This window comes from Carlito syrichta, unplaced genomic scaffold, assembly GCF_000164805.1.
Source record: "Carlito syrichta isolate Samal-C Ts95f unplaced genomic scaffold, Tarsius_syrichta-2.0.1 Scaffold308579, whole genome shotgun sequence".
Lineage (NCBI taxonomy): Eukaryota > Metazoa > Chordata > Mammalia > Primates > Tarsiidae > Carlito > Carlito syrichta.
In genome coordinates this window covers 968,074-986,596 of record NW_007252675.1, presented here as the reverse complement: position 1 = coordinate 986,596, position 18,523 = coordinate 968,074, and the positions used below count along the sequence as shown (strand labels likewise).

At 39.6% G+C, this 18,523-nt stretch overlaps 1 protein-coding gene across 1 annotated transcript in view; it reads left to right on the top strand.

Moving 5' to 3' along the window:
* Positions 1 to 9,328: 9,328 nt before the first annotated feature.
* The window catches only part of RLF (rearranged L-myc fusion), a 60,949-nt gene continuing 51,754 nt past the window's right edge, over positions 9,329 to 18,523 (top strand). Inside the window, exons 1-3 of the mRNA XM_008065506.1 lie at positions 9,329 to 9,479; positions 10,873 to 10,954; positions 18,010 to 18,142. The gene's annotated coding sequence lies outside the window, so the exon portion shown is untranslated. The remainder of the gene's footprint in view (positions 9,480 to 10,872; positions 10,955 to 18,009; positions 18,143 to 18,523) is intronic.

Sequence of the window (18,523 nt, the reverse complement as noted above, 5' to 3'; positions counted from 1 at the left end):
GCGACCACTGCACTCCAGTCTGGGTGACAGAGTGAGACTCCAACTCAAAAAAAAAAAGGGTACAATTCAGTGGCATTAAGTACATTTACATTGTTGTGCAATCATCACCTCCATCTATCAATCGTCAGAACTTTCTCATGTACAGAATGAAGCTCTGTACTTATTAAACACTTAACTCCCCACTCTCTTCTTCCCCAATTTCTGTTCTACCTTCTGTTCTTATGAATTCAACTGCTCTAGGTACCTCATAAGTAGTACCTATACACTAATATGATACACAGATACAATATTTGTCTCTCTGCGACTGGCTTATTTCACTTAACATCATGTCCTCCAGGTTCATTCATGTTATGTGTCAGAATTTTCTTCCCCTTGGAATAAATAATATTTCATTATATGTATATTCCACATATTGTTAATGGATTTATCTGTTGAAGGGCATTTGGATTGCTTTCACTTTCTGGCTGTTGTGAATAATGCTGCTATGAACATGGGTATGCAGATCACACTTTAAGACCCTGTTTTCAGTTCTTCGGAGGTATATACCCTGAAGTGAAATTGGTGGATTATGTGGTAATCTGCTTAATTTTTGGAGGAACCATCATACTGTTTTCCACAGCCACTGCACCATTTTATATTTCTACCAGTAATACACAGGGTTTCCAGTTTCTCTACATCTTTGTGAACACTTGTTATTATTTTTTAAATAATAGTCACCCTAATGTGTGTGAAGTGTTATCTCATTGTGGGTTTAATTTGTATTTTCCTAATTTGTGGTATTGCACTTTTTTTGTGTGTGGAGTCAAAGTCTCACTCTGTCACCCAGGCTCTGGAGTGCAGTGGCATGATCATGGCTACCACAGCCTCGACCTGCTGTTCTCAGATGATTCTTCTACTTCAGCCTCCTGAGTAGCTGGGATTACAGGCATGCATCACCACGCCTAGCTAATTTTTTTATTAACTGTAGAGACAAGGTTTCTCCCATGTTGCCTAGGCTGGTTTTTGAACTCCTGGGCTCAGGCAATCTTTTCACCTCAGCCTCCAAAAGTGCTGGGATTATGGGCGTGAGCCACCACACCTGGGTTGGTGTTGCACATCTTTCATGTGTAGTCTTGACCACCTGGGTTCAGGTGCTCCTTCTGCCTCAGCCTCCTGAGTAGCTGAGACTACAGGCATGCGCCACCACCCGCTTCTTCTTCTTTTTTTCCTTTTGTTTGTAGAGACACAGTCTGGTTTTGTTGCCCAGGCTGGACCCAGAGTTCTGAGCTGTAGTAATCTTCCCACCTCGGTCTCCCACAAGTGTTGGAATTACAGGTGTGAGCCACCGCACCCAGCTTCCTTTTTGCTCTCTTGATAGTGTCCTCTGATGCACAGTTGTTTTTAATTTTGATGAAGTCCAGCTTATCTATTTTTACCTTTGTTACCTGTGGTTTTAGTGTCATGTTCAAGAAATTATTACCAAATTCAATGTCATGAAGTTTTCCCCTTGTTTTCTCCTAAAGTTTTATAATTTTGGTGCATATGTTTAGGTCTTTGATCTAATTATTTTAGACTTTCTGTTACACTCTATTGGTCTGTGTGTCTTCTGTGGATAACTCTGTAGTGATTAAAATTTAAGATTATATCATTAAAGGAGCACATGAGAAATTTTACTCACCTACTGCAGTGATACAAGGATTGTAAATTGAATTTTTTTTTTTTTTTTTTTGAGTTGGAGTCTCACTCTGTCGCCCAGACTGGAGTGCAGTGGCCGCTCCCGGCCACCGCAGTCTCGACCTGCTGGGCTCCGGCGATCCTTCCGCCTCAGCCTTCCAAGTAGCTGGAACTACAGGCGTGCGCTATCATGCCCAGCTGATTTTTGATTTATTGTAGAGATGAGGTCTCGCCAAGTTGCCCAGGCGGGTCTCGAACCCGTGGGCTCAGGCAGTTCACTCACCTCAGCCTCCCAAAGCACAGGATTACAGGCTGAGCCGAGCCCAGCTGTAAATTGAATTTAAAAAGTATTATATGTCCTCTAGCAAGCTGACCCTCAAAAATCATATTTAAATTGCATCTAATAATTGTGACAGCTCCTCAGCCTGTCAATATCTTTCACTGGTAATAGGAATGTAAATTGGAACAAATTTTCTGGAGCAGAATTTGACACTGCATAAAACCCTAAAAAATTATGCACCCAGCAATTCTATTTATAGGACATTATTCTAAGAAAATTGTCATGGATACATGGAAAAAGTTAAGTATAGGAGTGCTCATCTTAATGTTATGTATAATAGTGCAAAGCTAGAAACCATATTGTCTGTAGGGAATTGGGCAATGAATTGTGGTTTCCATACAAGGTTGTACAGCCATAAAAATACTGATATTGAGGAAATTCTCACAATAAATGGAAAGACATAAAGTATGGTTTCATTAAAATGCTTCAGTTTAGACATTACAAACTTCCTCAGACTTAATATTACCTGTTAAGTGCAGTCTGTTTCTAGGTGGTGGGTTATTGAAATTTTTATTTCACATATATTTAACAGTAATATTATTTTAGGACAGAACAGCAAAAAGTATTTTTAAACATTGAAAATGAAATGAAGCTAGAAAGCATAGTTAAATCCCATGACAGAATCAGTATCTAAAAATAATCTTAGTAGGCAGGGATGATAGACTGAATTCAGTGAAATTTAATCAGGATGGATGAAAAAAGTATAGATAGAGTAATAAATAAGTCAAATTTATGGCTTTAAAAAAATTAGCTGCAACCAATATAGAAAGTGAGGTGGGGGGGCATAGTGGCAGCATATGTCAAAGACTTAGGGGGTTCAATTTAGTAACTTACTTTCTTGTTGTAAGCAGCCAGCTGTTCTCTTCCCAGTTCATTTCATCTCACACTCAGCTTAGTGTCTTGATGGAAAACCTCCGGTGCTTCCTCATTACTGACATTTAAGTCTCTTCACAATTTACCCCATCTGTTCAAGTCATCTAGTTGTCTGTTCGTCTTTTCTTTGTTCAGATTGTTCTCTTTGGAGTTCTCCTGTTTCCCTCACCTTTGCATTTTATAACTTGTCCCATACTTCTAAGATCCAGCTCAAGTGCTGCTCCCTCCTGAAAGTCTACCCCTTGAAGTGTGGTCACAGTATACTCAGATTTACAGTTCTGGGAATTTTACGTGTAGATAAATTTAAGTCAAAATAAGGTTTCTCACTTCATGTGCAAAATTTGAAATAATGCAAACTCGATTAGAAAATCACACACTTCCTGTATGCCATGGGACATACAGCTTTAAAATTAAACACTATCTATCTTTTGTCAGTTTTGTGTGACCCACCACCATTTTAAAATAGAAAATGTCAGTCAGTACCATCGCTGGAAAACTTTCCCCAGAAGCGACTGCTTCCACTTTAGGGTAGAAATTAGCAGTTACAGGCGTGGTGGCTCATACCTGTAATCCCAGCTCTTTGGGAGGCAGAGGTGAGAGGATTGCCTGAGTCTATGGGTTCAAGACCAGCATGGGGAACTTAGCAAGACCTCGTCTTTACAACAAATCAAAAAATTAGCCGGGCTTGGTACTGCAGGCCTGTGGTTCCAGCTATTTGGAAGGCTGAGGTAGAAGGGTCACCTGAGCCCAGCAAGTCACGGCTGCAGTGGCCATGAGCACTCTCCAGCCTGGATGACAAGGTGAGACTCCAACTCAAAAAAAAAAAAAAAGGATGGAAGTTAGATTTTGTAAACTCTTAGGAAGAAGGCTAAATGATGACCATAATACTATTTGCTGCAAAATATTAAAGATAATGCTTGGAGGGAGAGCACAATTTAGAAGCACACTTGAAATAGTAGTAGAATTGTGCATTCTGAAAAGACATAGAGCCCATAATGGTTAAATGTGGGCTTAGGAGCCAGATGGCTGTACTTCAAATCCTGAATCCAGCATTTACCTACTGGATGACTTCAGCCAAATAGTGTTTCCTCATTTTAGAAATGGGCTGGTGATAAATCATCTAGCTTATAGGATTGTTGTGAATATTAAATAAGTTAGTAGCATGTAAAGCCTTAGGAAAGTGCCCAACCCATACTATGTGCTCAGTAAATATAACTGTGATTGTTTCATTTGGGAAATTAGTCTGGAACTCTGTGAGTTTTAAATTGGAATTGTATTCTCTGCACAAAAATGTAACCATCCTGAAATAAATTCTCCTTTCTTGATGGTTTCAAAATAGTCAATATGCTACCAAGTTCTTTAAAACCATGTAGTGAGGAGTGTAGATAGAATTAGGAGTGATGGGAGATTTTTTTCCCCCTTTGTAAATCGAGTAATAGTTATTAAAGAAAATTTGAAGGCTGGACACAGTTGCTCACCGGTGCAATTCTAGCACTTTGAGAGGCTGAGGCTGGAGTATTGCTTGAGCCCAGGAATTCAAGATCAGCCTAGACAACATAATGAGACCTAGTCTCTACAAAGCATCAGTGGGACATGGTAGTGCATTCTTTTTTTTTTTTCTTTCGTGAGTTGGAGTCTCACTCTGTCGCCCAGACTGGAGTGCAGTGGCTGCTCCCAGCCACCGCAGCCTCGACCTGCTGCGCTCCGGCGATCCTTCCAAGTAGCCGGAATTACAGGCATGCGCTACCACGCCCAGCTGATTTTTTGATTTATTGTAGAGATGAGGTCTCGCTGCCCGGGCGGGTCTCGAACCTGCGGGCTCAGGCAGTCCACTCACCTCAGCCTCCCAAAGGCGCGGGATTACAGGCTGAGCCACCGAGCCCGGCTGGTAGTGGATTCTTATAGCCCGAACCACTCAGGAGGCTGAAGCAGGAGGATTACCTGAGCTTAGGTCAAGACTGTGGTGAACTTTGATCATGCCACTGTACTCCAACCTGAGCAACAGAGTGAGACCCCAATGCAAAAAAAAAAGGAAAGAAAGAAAAAGAAAATAAAGTTTGAGAATTTAGAGAAGTATAAAGATGACAAAAACTTACTCTAATCCTACTGGTATATTAGCATTTACTGAAGTTTTTTTCTAGTCATTTTCTTTGTGCATTAATTTTTTTATATATACAAATATGTTGTGATTAAAACACACATACAGAACTTGAGAATACTTAGCTTAGAGAAGTGAACCATTGTAGCAGTATAGATGAGGGATATAGCAGTCCTGGTTTAGGTCATTGGCTATAGAGATAAAGCATAGGGACAGGAGACAAAGATATTTCTGAGATAGAATCAAGAAACTTTGGTATGGTGGTTTCAGAGATAGTTTTTTTAGCACTGGCTTCTGGAAGGAGGCAGATGGAACATAGGAGGAAGAGCATATTTGCTGGGGAAGATGTTTGCTTTTGGACATGCTGATTTTGAGATTTGAATAGGAAATCCAGATGGAAATGTATAATAGGCAGTTGAGGTATATAGCAGGGACTTGAGAGAGTGATCTGAGGGTAATCTGCCTGGGATGAAATGAGCACCTCAGTAAGAATGCTTAGAAAAGGCCAGGTGTGGTGTCCTTTGGGAGGCCGAGGTGAGAGCATTGCCTGAGCCCAGGGTTCGAGACCAGCCTGGGCAACTTGGTGAGACCTCATCTCTACAATTAAAAAAAAAAAGTAGCTGGGCATGGTGGCATGTGCCTGTAATTCCAAACTACTTGAAAGGCTTAGGTGGAAGGATCACCTGAGCCCAGAAGGTCAAGGCTGCGGTGGCTGTGAGTGTGCCACTGCACTCCAGCCTGGGCAACAGAGTGAGACTCCAACTCAAAAAAAGTACCTAATTGGGCTAATTTTTTATGTGTACATTTGACCCCTCGGTACATGTAGCTCTTCAAGGGCAGGATAGAGTCTCCATCCCCAGTTTCCAGCACGTTACTGCCATATAGTAGGTGTTTGTGGAATAATGAATTTACTGAAACAAAGGAAGGAGGCCATTCATTAATTTACTCTGTGCAGAATGAACTTGAGAGGTCATACTTATCATTTATTGCCCTCTTTCTTTTTCAGTTTTGTTGGTGTCTTCTAAAATTTAAGTTCCTACACATTTAAGAGAAGTAGAAGAGACCTCTGCCAGGCACAGTGGCTCATGCCTGTAGTTCCAGTGCTTTGAATGGCCAGGGCAGGAGGATCACTTGAGGTCAGGAGTTAGAGACTAGCCTGTGCTACATAGTAGGACCCCTGTCTCTACCAAAAACATTTTTAAAAAATTAGCCAGGTATAGTGGTGTGTGCCTATAGTCCTAGCTACTGGGGAGGCTGAGGCGGTAAGACCACTTTAGCCCAGGAATTTAATGTTACAGTGAACTGTGATCAAGCCACTGAGCTCCAGCCTGGACAACAGAGCAGGATACTATCTTAAGAAAAAATAAGAGACCTTGATTTTTCTTTACTGCTTTTGATGAAATTTTATTTACATGAGTTACTTAAAATGTTGTCTGGGTGGCTATAATTCATTCAACCTAAACTTTCATTAAAAAGAAAAAGATGATAGCAAAGATTGTTCCAGTGAATCTTCAAATACCCAGAGTATGCTCATAGTGGATATGTGGAGGAGAACTCACTATTTCATTTGCGCTGACACGTGAGGGGGTAAAGATTTAGGAATATAAAAAAGTGTAAATCTATATAAGGCAAACTGTAAACATAAATTCCACAGGAATTGGCTAACTTGTGGAAGTCTTAGTGGAATGTCTGTCTCAAAAGATACCAGGTTGGTGGCAAAAGCATTCTAGGCGGGCAAGTGGATTGTAGAAAGACCTACTCCATTTGTATGCACTCTGACCTCTTTGTATACTTTAATTAGTAGTTGGTTCATTTGCATGTGTGGTTTCAGCCATCATATTGTTTTGATTCATTCTGAAAGCTCCGTGAGGATAGGTCCCATGTCTTTTCCCCTAGCATCCAGCACAGCATGTATAAAAGGCTATTAATGAATATTTATCAAAAGAATAAAATATTGAATGTATTTAGCAAACATTTAGTGAGATTTGAGAATGTCTTGTGGGGGGGTGGAAGTGAATGAAGGAGCAGTAGGCCTATAAAGATTGATAAGATGACATATCTGACTTCAAGGAACATAAAATCTGGTACTAAATATGCATTTTTAAAGCTCTCTGATTGTTAGATTAGCCAGTGTAGAGAATAAGTAATTTGCTGACGTAAGCCAGAATTTTTTTGTAACATAAAGTTTAATAAATTTCTTAAGAGAGAGTAGATGAAATTTTATCTATATAATTACTTTCTGCATTCCTTCTCTCTACTCATTTAACAGGAAAGCAAGATTGTTTGAGGGTTAATTTTCTCTTATTTAGTTTTTTTATTTTATTAACATTTGGGATTTGATTAAATGGTGATATGATGCTCTTCTGAAATTACAGATGCCCCTTTATCTAAAGTGTTTGCGACCAAGTAGCAAGATACTTAATTGAATGGGTATACTAAAAATATCTTAACTGGTTATGATGATTCAGGTATGCAAAGATCAGATAATTCAATATGTTAGTTGAGAGAGCTTTTACTGTATATGGTATAATGGTTGTATATTTCCTTGTAAGTTTTTTTTAGTTTAAAGGAATCAAGACCATACTAACAGTAACTTCTCAATTATCAGAACTAATAAAGACACCATTAATGTGGAAACCAAAACTGCAGAAAATCTAGTGGAATCTTGCAGTGCTATCATAGCTCTTTGTAGTTCTTTAGGCATAAAAATCAAAGTGAAGAAAAGAAGTTAGGAACCTTTGAAGAATTCATTCTGAGGGTAAGGAATTCAGATCAGGTGTAATTCACTCAGAGGACAAAACTACCCACTGAAAACAAGGCTTGTTTATAGAAGTGACCCCAACTATTAGGAACTTCGTAGCCCAGTCAGAATGTGTATTCTAGGGGGGAAAATGTTTTTATCCTGCCAGTGTTGGGCTACAACACATAATTCAAGTCTTAACTAGATACACCGATTAAGCATAAGCAAAACCTACTCAGTGGTCAGAAGAAAGAAATACTTTTTACAAGGGGGAACAATTCCATGGAACCCAGAAAGAGTCCTCTAATAAGAATTCGGTGGTAATTTTGCAGCACTATCTAGGGGAGAACATAAGCTACCTTTCCACCATTATTTGAACAAGTTTGTAGTGATAGGGCACATGTAATTTATCAGACTTAATCGTGATTCTTTTTTATTTTTTGAGTAGGAGTCTCACTCTGTTGCCCAGGCTAGAGTGCAGCAGCACTGCTCATGGTCACCATAGCCTCAACCTGCTGGGCTCAGGTGATCCTTCTGCCTCAGCCTTCCAAGTGGTTGGAACTACAGGCGTGCACCAGCACACTTGGCTAATTGTTTTTGAATTATTGTAGAGATGAGGGCTTGCCAAGTTGCCCAGGCTGGTGTTGAATCCCTGGACTCAGGCAGTCCTATTGTCTCTGCCTCCTAAAGTGCTGGGATTACAGGCGTTAGCCACCATGCCTGGCTAAAATAAACTTAAAAAAGAAAATTATATGTTTTTGAGGACACAGGACTAGTGAAAAAATAATAAAAGTTAAAATATAGCATTAACCATTTATAAATTAGTTAGCATAAATTAATCTCTGGAAGCATAATCAATTTCATGTGTCCATAGAAAATTGATTTTGCAGAACTGGGAGTCATACTCAGAAATAAGTCTCTTCTTGTAGAAGGCTTATTCTTATATTTCCAGTGCTTGACACATGGTTGCTGCTCCATTTAATGTTGTATTAGCAAAACTCATTACTGAATTTCAGCGAAGGTAACTTCAGACCTAAAGTGAGAACAACTGTAGGCATGTTCTAGCTCTACTATTAGCTTCATTCTCATGTCAAAAGAGCAATTCTGCCTTTTCTTTAACTCAGCAGATGCAGTTAATAAGTGATGAAAATAGAATATTCTAAACAAAACAGAGCCTAAAAAAGCAAATAAAAGGTATACAAGTATAAGGCTGAACGTGGTGGCTCACACCTATAATCCCAGCACTTTGGGAGGCCAAGGTGAGAGGATTGCCTGAGCCCACGGGTTCAAGACTAGCCTGGGCAACTTGGTGAGACCCCATCTCTACAATAAATTAAAAAAATAGGCATGGTGGCGTGTGCCTGTAGTTCCAGCTACTTGGAAGGCTGAGGCGGAAGGATGACCTGAGCCCAGTAGATCGAGGCTGCGGTGGCCGTGAGTGTGCCACTGCCCTCCAGCCTGGATGACAGAGTAAGACTCCTACTCAACCCCCCCCCAAAAAGGTATACAAGTATGCATCTGTTAGGAAAAAAAAAAGTGAAAGATAGTGCATTTAAAAACAAATAATTTGTTTCATTATTTTTATTTGTAAATAATTAAATGTTTAATTTTATTTTGTAGACTTTATTGCAATATGCAAGCAACAAGAATGCATCAGAACATATTGTGTATCTTCTGGAGGTATATCGACTTGCCATCCAAAGCTTTGCCAGTGCACGTCCATATTTAACTACTGAATGTGAAGATGTCCTCTTAGTACTTGGCAGATTAGTACTGTAAGTTTAAGAACTTAAATCACTCTTAAAATTGAGTACCGTTAGTCATAACGTTTGCCTGACATCTCTTTACAACAACGTCACGTTTATTTTTCAAAGCACTATTAGTGTCAAACATTTGAATGAAATTATCCTTTGCTCTGAACTTCGTGCTCAGGTTCCCAGGAGGTACAGTCCAAGTGAGGCTCCAGTCAAGCAATAAAATCTTTAACTTGCCTCTAGAGTCTCTTTTCCTATGCAGGCTTGGAATCTGAGAGTGATATATTTCTCTCTGTCCCTTAGGTATAGATCAATTCAAATGACAATTCCTGGGAACTGGTAGTCTTTGAGGAACACTTTGGGGAAAAACATGAAATTTTGCAATTTGATTATATTATTTAAACTAAGAATAATTTTATTACCAGACTATATTGGGGGCATAGTATAAGAGTACTACCCTAAGTAAGAGTTTGTAATCATTTGGTTGCTGTTTTAGTATTTGGCTGTGTGGTAGCAAACAAAATTTTACACTTAGTGTACTTTTTATTTACAAATTGAAAAAATACAGCAGCTATTCAGTTTTAGCTGAGGCCACATTGTTCAGCTTACAAATTGTTTAGTAAGATAACTTCTAGTCTCGATGGTTCTTTTTTCTTTTTTTCCTCTAGCCTCATTGTTTTCTTTCCTATTCTTCAAAGGCTAAGACCTCTAATACTATACCTTTATGGAACACAAGCATTCCTAGTTTTATAATCCCATTATTCCTCTTACCAGCTTCTACTTTCTATATTACTTACTAGTGCTAATCCTTAAGGGATAAAGTAATATTCTGCATGGTTTTGATTTGATCTTTATTCAAGTTGTTATGCATTTCCTTTAAAAAAATTATTCCTGTTCTTTTTGTGCCTTTGGTAATGGTTAGGGCAGAAATAAGAAGCTCTCTTTATTATTTGGTTTTTAGAGGTAAAGAAATGACTTTGCCCATGTTCCTGATTCCTCTGTAAACAACAGAAACCTGTATAGATGGCAGTTACATATATTTAACACGTTATCAGCTGAATTGACTGTAGTATGAGCTCCCATTTTTGTCTCCTAGAACTGGAATTGTTCCTATATGGGTGCTTCCTCTCACCCAAATAAACTAAATAAGACTGTTTGGAATGTGATTTCTAAAGGGTTTATTATATTATTGCCAAATGTATTAGAGCAACAATGTAAATATAAAGCCTTGTCAATTTTTGTCTCTTTTTTAAAATTGAAAAATAAATACAACAACTTTGAAGAACAGTTTAAAGAGAAAAAAATTTTAAATAGTCTAAATAAATGTAAAATGTATATTTAATATTGCTGTCATACTGTATTTAATTATTACTATAACCATCTTTATGTACTTATTCAGTTATTTATATTATAGGAGTTGTTTTGAATTACTGCTTTCAGTGTCTGAAAGTGAACTACCATGTGAAGTCTGGGTACCGTTCATTCAGTCTCTACAGGTGAGTTGATTTTAACTCAAAACAAATTTTGTATCTGAGACACCTAGTAAATTATTCCCTGCAAAGTAAAATTGGAACCTTAGGACAAAAACAAGTTCATATTTATTGGTAGTAAGTTGTTAACAATGGGTTTTAAGGCTGGTCATGGTAGCTCACGCCTGTAAATCCCAATGGTTTGGAAGGCTGAGGTGGCAGGATCGATTGAGGCCAGGATTTGAGACCAGCCTGGGCAACATAGCAAGACCTTGTCTCTACAAAAAATAATAGTAATAATTAGCTAGGTGTGGTAGTGCACCTATAGACCTAGCTACTTGGGAGGCTGAGGAGAGAGGATTGCTTGAACCTAAGACTTGAGACTACGGTGAGCCAAGGTTGTGTCACTGCACTCCAGCCTGGGTGACAGAGTGAGACTTTGTCTTTAAAAAAAAAAAGTAGCCAAGCTCGGTGGCTCAGCCTGTAATCCCGTGCCTTTGGGAGGCTGAGGTGAGTGGATTGCCTGAGCCCGCGGGTTCGAGACCCGCCTGGGCAACTTGGCGAAACCTCATCTCTACAATAAATCAAAAAATTAGCCGGGCATGGTAGCGCACGCCTGTAGTTCCAGCTACTTGGAAGGCTGAAGCGGAAGGATCTCAGGAGCCCAGCAGGTCGAGGCTGCGGTGGCCGGGAGCGGCCACTGCACTCCAGTCTGGGCGACAGAGTTGAGACTCCAACTCAAAAAAAAAAAAAGTGGTGGCCAGTCTGTTCTCAGCACTTTGGGAGGTGGAAGCGAGAGGATTGCCTGAGGCCAGGGGTTCGAGACCAGCCTCAACAATATGATGAGACTCGTCTCTACAGTAAATAAAAAAATTAGCCTGGTATAGTGGCATGTGCCTGTGGTTCAGTTACTTGGAAGGTTGAGGTGGAAGGATCACCTGAGCCCAGCAAGTCGAAGGAGGCTGCAGTGGCCATGAGCATGCACTCCAGCCTGGGTGACAGAGTGAGACTCCTACTAAAAATATATATATATGTTTTATATGGTTTTGTTTACCTTTATATAGTTTTGTAATCAAAGTTTTCATTATTCAGAAATAACGTTTAGACAGAATAAAGCTATAAAAAATCATACATGACTATAAGGGAGTTGTATTTGGATTATTCATGGTATACCCATGTAGTAGCCTTCAGTATACAAAACACCATATTTCATTACATGTAAGATTCAGTTTTTATTCATGGTATACCCATGTAGTAGCCTTCAGTATACAAAACACCATATTTCATTACATGTAAGATTCAGTTTTTCTTCCCAACACTTGAGGGATTGTACCAAGCATTGTAAGTCTTTGAAACTGCCCAAATAGTCATTATAGGTTCTGTTTATGTATTTTACTTACAGAGCTACTTGGTCTCTCACATTGGCTTGATTCTGATTTTTCTTAGTAGGTGAGGAGATAAAAAAGTGGCAGTTGGGGGGAGGTAGGAAAGGAGGAAAAGCAAGTGCAGTACTACAGGAAGCAAATTTGCCTATTATTGATGGGGATGGAAAACTATTAAAAAAGTAGACAGTAAATTATGATTCAGGCATAGTAAAGCACGCCGGTGTCTTTAGCCCCAGTTATTTAAGATGCTGACGTAGGAGGATGGTTGAACCCAGGATTCCAAGGCTGCCATGAGCTATGATTGCACTACTGCACTCCAGTCTGGGCCCCAGGGAGAGACCCCATCTCTAAAAATGAATGAGTAATACATGTATGCATGCAAACAGTCATTCATTTATTGATCACTAATTATGTGCCAAGCACTGCTCTGTACTATATTTTACATGCTTTATATCTTTTAATTAAATTATAAGCCTTACGTCAGTGATGACAATAATGATTTTTTTTTTTCTTTTTTGAGACAGTCTCACTCTTTGCCCAGGTTGGCATACAATGGTGCGATCATAGTTCACCGCAGCTTCAAACTCCTGGGCTCAAGCTACCTTCTCTCCTTAACCTCTTGAGTAGCTAGGACTACAGGTGTCTACCACTACACTGAGCTGTTTTTTAAACAGCTTGCTTTGTTGCCCAATCTGATCTTGACATCCTGGCCTCAAGCAATTTTTGCACATTGGCTTCCCAAGGTACTGGTATTATAAGCGTGAACCACTGTGCCCAGCCTGGAGATTATTTGAATCTCCACTTACAATTGGAGAGACAGGAGTAAAGAGGCTAATTAGCCTGGCCAAAGTTAACACATAGATTTAAACTCAGAGATCATTTTGTTAACTGCTTCCATGAGGACAGGACTCTGTAATAGTTTGGACCGGTTTCAGGTACGCTCAAATGAAGATTTGCCTATTGACAGACACACCTCATTATCTGGAAGTTTCTTTCCTCTGGAATATATAACCCAAAATGAAATGATACAATGTTAATGTTTTCTCTTTAGGGAGAAGAGGATTCTTTGTCATGTTCTTGGCCTATTTTAATCACTGTAATGCAGTCCTAATTTTTCACACATCCAAACAACTGCTAAAATGATCTTTCATGAATAGCACATTGATTTTTGTCACTCTGTGTTTGAAGTTCTGCCAATAGTTTTGTCCTGGCATGTGACATTTTACAAGGGCAATTCTACCTATCAGGAATGTCACTCTTATTTATTTATTTATTTTTGAGTCGGAATCTCACCCTTGTCACCTGGCTGGAATGCAGTGGCACACTCATGGCCACGGCAGCCTTGATCTGCTGGACTCAGGTGATCCTTCTGCCTTAGCCTCCCAAGTAGCTGGAACCACAGGCACGTGCCACTATGCCCGGCTAATTTTTTGATTTATTGTGGAGATGAGATCTCACCAAGTTGCCCAGGCTGGTCTCAAACCCTGGGACTGAGGCAATCTTCTTGTGTCCGCCTCCCAATGTGCTGGGATTACAGGCTTGAGCCACCGCGCCCAACCTACTCTTAAACTTTTATTGATACAGTTTGAGTATACCTTATCAAAATGCTTGTGGTTTTTTTTTTCATATTTTGTAATATTTGCATTTATACTTACCAGTTCAGCATCCCTAATCTGAAAATCCAGAATGCTCCAATAAATATTTCCTTTGAGCATCATATCAGTGTTCAGAAAAATTTTGGATTTGGAAGCATTTTGGATTTTAGATTTTTGGATGAGGGATACTCAAATTGTATCCTTTTTTTCTTTTTCTTTCTTTTTTTTTTTTTTTTTTTTTTGAGTAGGAGTCTCACTCTGTTGACCAGGCTAGAGTGCAGTGGCAGACTCGTGGCCACCACAGCCTTGACCTGCTGAGCTCATGTGATCCTTCTGCCTCAGCCTTCCAAGTAGCTGGAACCACAGGTGTGCACTGCCATGCCCAGCTAATTTTTTTTACTTACTGTAGAGACAAGGTCACACCAAGTTGCCCAGGCTGGTCTCGAACCCCTGGACTCAGACAATCCTCTTGCCTCTGCCTCCCAAAGTGCTGGGATTACAGGTATGAGCCACTGTACCTGACTCAAACTGCATCTTTTTAGAGAGAATACTCATGTTTCTTTATTCTTTTCTTAGATTGTTTGCTTTAATAAAATAATTGCCTTTTCTTCCATCTGTGTAAGTTTTTTCAGAGTTTTTCAGACATGCAGGATATATTTTTTAATATGTATTCAGTAAAATACATACAGTAAGGCTACGAATAACTATAAAACATGATTCCTATAGAAATCTGAGAGATAAAACCCCGGAATTTTCTTATTTTATGTGGTAAATGGAAAAGACAGCAGATGGTATGGAGGATACTTTTGGTAAGAGAATAGTTTTTATCTGAGCAGACCACAGATAGGTTATTTCGAATCACTATTTACAGCTGTGTGACCAGACTTTTTTTTTTTGCTGTAGATATAAAAATATAAACTGAAATGGATTTTTTGAAGCTGATAGTCAGAACATAGGAGATTTTTTTTTTTTTGAGTTAGAGTCTCACTCTGTTGCCCAGGCTGGAGTGTGGTAACATGCTCACAGCCACTGCAGCCTCAATTTTCTGGGCTCAGGTGACCCTTCCGCCTCAGCCTTCCATGTAGCTGGAACTACAGGCACGCACTACCATGCCCAGCTAATTTTTTGATTTATTGTAGAGATGAGGTCTTGCCAAGTTGCCCAAACTGGTCTCAAACCTGTGGGCTCAGACAGTCCTCTCACTTTAGCCTCACAAAGTGCTGGAATTACAGGCATGAGCCACTGAGCCGGCCTGAAATGGAATTTTTAATAAACAAAAAAATGAGCACTTATCTTCTACAACTTTTTTTTTTTTTTTTGCTACTAATTATCATTGTCACATATCTACGATTTTATATATATATAGATCTCCCGTTTTGATTATTGCCTTGAATTCTGTTTTGTGGTTGCACTATTAATTATTTTACTAAATCTCTTTGTTGTTTATTGTAAATGGTGTGAGAGTGAACATCTTGTGCTAGTATTTCTGTATTGTAGATTTCAAGAGGTAGGACAGTATATTTTTACTTTAAAAAGAAATCTAAGCTTTAACATTATTTTTGAAATGCCACTGTAGTTTTCATAGTCTTTATATAATGTTACTTTTAAAAATTACTTTTCTATAAAGAATATGCATCTAGGAATATACATTTCTTTCTTTTTTTTTTTTTTTTTTGAGTTGGAGTCTCACTCTGTTGTGCAGGCTGGAGTGCAGTGGCACGCTCATGACCTGGGTTCAGGTGATCCTTCCACTTCAGTCTTCCAAGTAGCTGGGAATGACAGGTGTGTGCCACCAGGCCTAGCTAATTTTTTTGATTTATTATAGATGCAAGGTGTCACCAAGTTACCCAGGCTGGTCTTGAGCCCTTGGGCTCAGACAGTCCTCTTACCTCTGCCTTCCAAAGTGCTGGGATTAAGGAGTGAACCATGGTACCTGGCTTTTTTTTCTCCCTCTCTCACTCCCTGCCTTCTTTCTCCCTTTCCTCTCTTCTTTCCTCCTCTTCCTCCCCTTCTTTCTGAGTTGGAGTTTCACTGTTCTCCAGGCTGAAGTGTAGTGGCATGCTCATAGCCTTCGAAGCCTGGTCTTTCTGGGCTCAGGTGATCCTTCTACCTCAGCCTTCTAAGTAGCTGGAACTACAGGCACATGCCATCATGCCCTGCTAATTTTTTGATTTATTGTAGAGATGAGGTCTTGCCAAGTTGCCCAGGCTGATCCCAAAACCTGGGCTCCGGCAGTCCTCTCACCTCTGCCTCCCAAAGTGCTGGGATTACAGGTGTGAGCCACCACGTCTGGCTACCACACCATTCTTATTCGGAGTATACTGTATTTTTAGCTTTAGAAAATGAAAAAGTAGAAAACTGGCCGGGCTCAGTGGCTCAGCCTTTAATCCCAGCACTTTGGCAGGCCGAGGTTAGTGAATTGCCAGAGCCCACAGCTTCGAGACCAGCCCAGGCAACTTGAGGAGATCTCATCTCCACAGTAAATCAAAAATTAGCCGGGCGTGGTAGTTCCGGCTACTTAGAAGGCTGAGGTGGAAGGATCGCCGGAGCCCAACAGATCGACATTGGAGTGGCCATGAGCGTGCCACTGCACTCCAGCCTGGGTGACAGAGTGAGACTCCAGCTCAAAAAAAGAAAAGGCAGAAAGTTGTTTTTTTTTTTTTTAAACTCAAACTGTGGCGTATTTCAGTTGCTGCATAGCATGGTGGGTGAGAGTGTTTTCTGCTACAGTGTAATGGTACAAGTCTGTTAGATATGATTAATATGGAAAACTGACATAGCAAATTTTGAAATTTTCACATGGAATCTTTCTTTTTTACTCCAAAATAAATACCTGTTGCCCTGAATGAAAGAGAAAGAAGCCTGAGGACACCTCATGCTGTTAAAGGAAATTTAGCATTAGTTAAATGTTACTGTTAGTAAACTGTTAATTGGAAGTATTACTTTCTGTGTCACTTCCATATCTTTTTTATTTTTTATTTTTTGAGTTAAAGTTTTACTCTGTCACTTAGGCTAGAGTGCAGTGGCATGCTCATGGCCACCCCAGTGTCAACCTGCTTGGCTCAGGCGATCCTTCCACCTCAGTTTTCCAAGTATCTGGAACTATAGATGCTTGCTACCACGCCCAGCCAATTTTTTGATATATTGTAGAGATGAGGTCTCACCAAGTTTCCCAGACTGGTTGTGGGCTCAGGCAATCCTCTTACTTTGGCCTCACAAAGTGCTGGGTTTACAAGCTTGAGCTACTGCACCTGGCCAGTTCCATATCTTTCTTTTTTTTTTTGAGTTGGAGTCTCACTCTGTTACCCAGGCTGGAGAGCAATGGCATGTTCATGGCCACTGCAGCCTTAGCCTGCTGGGCTCAGGTGATCCATCTGCCTCAGCCTTCCAAGTAGCTGGTACTATAGGCACACAATACCATGCTCGGCTAATTTTTTGATTTATTGTAGAGATGAGGTCTTTCCAAGTTGCCTAGGCATGTTGAACCTTTGAGCTCAGACAGTCCACTTGCCTCTGCCTCCCAAAGTGCTGGGATTATAGGCATGAGCCACTGTGCCTGGCAGTTTGTTGTAGAGATAAGTTCTGGTCAAGTTGCCCAGGCGGGTGTGAACCACTGAACTCAGGCAATCCTCTCACTTCCACCTGCCAAAGTACTGGGATTATAGGTATGAGGCACCATGCCAGGCAAACATTTTAATGGCACTTTTTTAACTTAGTGAAGACATCCTAGTTTTATTTTATTTTTTTTAATGGCATCAGAATTTCACAAAGTTTTGAGGGTAATCTTTCTTTGTTTTTGTTTTTTCTACCTCTTTGAGTTGGAGTCTCACTCTGTAACCCAGGCTAGAGTGCCTGGGCATGATCATGGCTCACCGTATCTTCAACCTCCTGGGTTCAGGCAATCTTTCTATCTCAGCTTCCGGGTGAGCCACCAGGCCTGGCCAGTTTTTTGATGTTTTTGGCCTGCTTCCTTATTTTTAAGAAATCCAAGTTGAAGGTTCTTTCAATTCTAAAATATTCAGATATATTTGAAAAGGTAAAACTACTTTTTATATTATTAGCTCATTTTTCTGGATATGCTGTTTTTTTTGTTTTGTTTTAGGAGTCACATGATGCATTATTAGAATTTGGGAATAATAACCTACAAATACTGGTTCATGTTACCAAGGAAGGGGTATGGAAAAACCCGGTTCTTCTTAAAATTCTGTCTCAACAGCCAGTAGAAACAGAGGAAGGTAAGTCTTAAGATGTTATTGGCTGTATCGGATGTGGATTTAGTTCTGAGAGAATTGGAATCGATTATGGGTTAAAATGTTGTGAATTTCACTTGTATATATATGCCTGGTCATTCTGTTTTCTTTTAGGTAGTAAAAAATAACTATTAGCTTTTAATGTTTGCTTAAGTAAGAGTTTTTCTTAATTTTCAAGTAGTGTTTTAAGTCTCTTTGCACTTATTTTAAAATTTTATTTTGCATTGAGTAACAGTGTTCATACAGAGTTCCTGAAGTGGAAATGAATAATCTCTTTTTATTCTTTGGTATATGATAGAGTCTTGCTCATATATATGTGTGTGTATATATATATATATATTTTTTTTTTTTTTTTTTTTTTTTTTT